Genomic DNA, 4,158 nt, shown 5'->3' on the forward strand with positions numbered 1-4,158 from the left:
CACATGCTTTCATTTCAATAAATGTTCAAATGATCCAATATTTCAGCAAAAATAAAAGATTAGAGAAAAAAGTCCAGAAACTGAAAACAGATTTGTGTATCAGAACTTTGTTTTTTCTTCTTTCCTCTCCCATTAATCATCTCACAACCCCTCAGATTTATCTGATGACCCTCTGGAGAGGCCTGACACCCTTGATGTCCATATAAACACTGAAAGAGGCTGTAATCATTCTTCTTGTTCATACTGGCTGTTAAAAGATCCTTCAAATATGCTTTCAATGTAAGTGATGGAGGCCAAAATCCACAGTGTGTCCACACAGTCATTTTGTGCAAAAATGCATTTAAAGGTTTATTTGAGGCTTATGTTTTTTTTTTTTTGCTAGTACCATGCCCATCGATGAAGCTGTTTGAATGTGTGATGGGAGAGTTAAAGAGTTTAATTGTTTAATAAGATTTTCTGGTTATATCTAAAGGTTAAAAGTTATTCTGCCTTTTGATGTGGAATACATCTCTGTAGGATGGATTCAACTTCACAAAAGTGTTAGAAAGTCATGTTATGTCTGGCTGTTGGATCATGTCTTACCCAGCACTGTTTACAATGTCTCTGTAATCAAAGGTCAATGGTTTGGTTGATGTGACTGTGCTGCCTTCACTTACCTTTATTGTTCAGTGTCCTGTTTTTGTTTTATTTTTGTGTAGACACTGTACAAATACAGCTGTTGAAACAAAGACGTTTATTTCCTGTGAACAATAAATGGATGATAGACCATTTCCAGCAGTTTGCACCAAGAGGGTCCAATAATTTTCCAACTCCTTCCCACTCAGGATAAAAAGGTAACAGAACAGTTACTTCATAGTCAAACACAAAATCACCATAAACAACAGGCTCATCTTTAGCAGCACATTAGTCAACACTGAGTTGGATCTTACTCTTCTTCTACTGCTAATGTCAAAATAATACGATAGTTACAAAAGTCTTTAAGACTGAAGATAAAGTTATATTAATCCATAATACTTAAATACTGTTACCCTCTTATTCTGAGTGAAAATGAGTTATAATAACCTTAAATGATGAAGGTTAATTTAACCATTAAGATTTAATCACTACTAATAATATTAATATACTGTTCTCCAGAAGACTAGGTGTCTAGATACTTGGTATTATTTATTATACTTACCCAATGTTTCCAAATTGCTGAAATTAAAGTGTTAAATTTTGATGAAGCAGAAGTGCTGGAGAGATGAAAACATGCCAAGAAACATTAATTAACACTAAACAAAAGAACGATGGACTTATCTTACATTCTCATATATTTTTGACTTACAGCTACCACTGTTGAGGGCAAATCCTCTGTATATTTTTTTTCTGGGACTTTTGGGGGTTTGAGTATCTTCTACAGTTGAAAACCTGCACATTTTTTTTTTGTTTTAAACTGATTCCAGTGTTTTAAAACCTGCATTTTCCCACCAGAGTTTTATTTCTGGCAGTGCTGAGATGCTTTGAAACAGCATTCAGACCTTCATGTTGGGAAGTTAAAAAAAAAGAAAAAGGTAAAGCTTTATTTCACAATGTTGTTGATTCCCAGTCATTTCCCAGGATGTTTCTTGGGAGAAAAAATATGTCATCTGGTAATAATTATTGGGCAACACTGAGATAAAGTTTTGAGTTATTTTTATAAGCTGATTTTGTTTTTGTTGAAACAAATGCTCCATTTAAATAAAACTTACAGGAAATGTAATTAAGAGACTGTCCTCCCAATGAAAACAACAGCATCAGTCGTTTCAGCAAATGTACGATGTGTGTTGACGTTCAAGTGACAAAGGCCTCTAGCAGCTGTAGGAATTATGAAGGCGCCGGCATATTTCAATGGAGGTGCTTGTTGGATGGTCAAACAGCGTCTGAAACCTGCTCCCCAACACCTTTGTGACATTAGATGTCTGAAACCTCCTGAAACCAACAATCCCACCGTTACACCCACCTCACGCAGAGATTGAACTTCCCAAACTCTGTTTTTTAGTGTTGAGTCTTAAAGAAGAGGAAGAAACAAACAAACAGTCAATGTCTATGAGACGGGGCAGTCGATGTTGGATTGACCAATGTTTAACCACAAGTAGTTATTTTAATCCAAACTATGATCTTTCCCCAACTGAATCATTTAACCAAAGCTTAAAGATACCCTCAAGAATTATTTTAAGACATGGAATAATAATGTCTGATATGGTTTTTCCACAAAAAATAATTAAATTACCTCATTAAAATCCCTCAAATGGCATTAAAATCCTTAAAATGGAAAAAAAAAACCCCAACCTATCACCTATTACTACGGCTGCCATCTAGTGGTCATAATAATGGACGACCCAGAATGACACATAGGATCGTAATGTGCTGCTTTCCAAAACCGTTACAAATCACCATTAAGAAATAATTATGTTTTATGGTGTGACAGCGTTGTAGTTAAGGTCTGGTTAGGTTTAGGCACAAAAATCACTTGGTTAGGGTTGGAGAAGGATCATGGTTTGGGTTAAAATGATCACTTGAAATGTGGTTTATACTTCCTTAAAGCTACGCAACATTCGTTGTCGTGGCAAAAGTAAACATCTCGACAATTGAAGTTAAAACAGTTTTTAAAAAAACATCCCGTCTTGTGGTTGGAAACGAGAAGCAAACAGTGATCTCCTGCAGCAAAGTCCACTTTGTCACAAAGTCCACTAGATGGCGTAAACGTAACTATAAGTCGTTTTTGCCGACCTGAATTTTAGACCTATACCGTCGTTTTTCTTGTGAGGACGGGCTGCACCTGTGAGAATGTCGTCTCTTGAAAGAAAGATCAATCTTCTTGTATTTATCTCTTAATTTGATCCAAGCTGCTGCCCGCTGATCATGTCAGTAGAAGATCTAACCTGACATGTGATTCTGCACCAGAGGATGACACAGGACTGAATACTCACTCCTGTACTGTCTTGTCTAAAATTTTCCATGATTGTAGAAAATCCCTCGTAGCTCGGAGCAACATGTACAGTATGCTCGTGTGTGGCGTGAGCATCAGGTGTGCGCTCCTGATTGGCTACTGTGCTACGCGCTACTGTAAAACAAATTCACCTCAGCTGATGAAGATGCATAGTAATTAATGGTTTCTCTTCTTCAACATCATCATGGTCGACAGTGTGTAATTGACTATAAGTAATTATTATTGATATTTCTATTCATGTGTAGCGATAACATCCCTTTTTAAGCCACTTGTTTCTGTTTGTGGCAGTGTGCTCATGTTAAAATCAGTTATTCTGATTGGTATTAGCCTGCTCACTACTCCAGTGATGCCTAGAATACAAAGGAACGGTTTGGGTTTGAAAAGTGCAATTTGCCTCTTCCGCGCTCACACTGTGAACAGGAAGTAATGTCTGGTGTAATCATCGGACAGCTGTTGGATCAAGTTAAGACATAAATACAAGAAACTTTACATTTCTGGTGAAGTAGAGATGACACAAGTGCTTTTAACGTTACACCTTCGATTCACACAAAATTATTAGGCTACTATATAATAGCCTTGTCATGCTACCGAAGCTTTACGATGCAGATTACCGGGAGATACCTGAATGTGTAGGCTCAGTGTCACGTTGTATATTGTAATTTGTTAATTTTAATGTAATTATTTTAATATAATTGATCTATTTTTAAATCCTTGACATTTTTAGCCAATGTGCATACTTTTGTCATCATTTTGTAAATGGTATCTTTATGTTTGCATGTTAAAATATGTTAAGATATTACGGGGAAAAACCTTCCAGGGAGAGTTTGTATTTTTGGGCTTTTGATTTCAGGATAACGGGCCGTCGGACTAATAGGCTTTTTGTTCAGTGGGAAGTTTTTCAAACTATTGGGGTTTTGGAATAATGGGGCGTTGGACCAATGGCATGGCACCATCACAATGAGGGCACAGCTGAGAAAATGAGAATTTTAGTTTTTTTAATTGTGAGATTTGAATACCAGGTGTAAATAGGGCCTAAACTCCTGTCTACAACCCTGCTCACAGTTTATTTCATGGTATCGCCCGACCATTCCTCATGCTGTAATATGTGTAGTTTTCTTCACCTCCTTTTACGAAACTGAGTCATTTGCTTAAAAAAGGTGAGACAGCAGTAATAAACCACACCAAACTCG

The sequence above is a fragment of the Thunnus thynnus genome, chromosome 1 (genome assembly GCF_963924715.1).
Source record: "Thunnus thynnus chromosome 1, fThuThy2.1, whole genome shotgun sequence".
NCBI classification, from domain to species: Eukaryota; Metazoa; Chordata; class Actinopteri; order Scombriformes; family Scombridae; genus Thunnus; species Thunnus thynnus.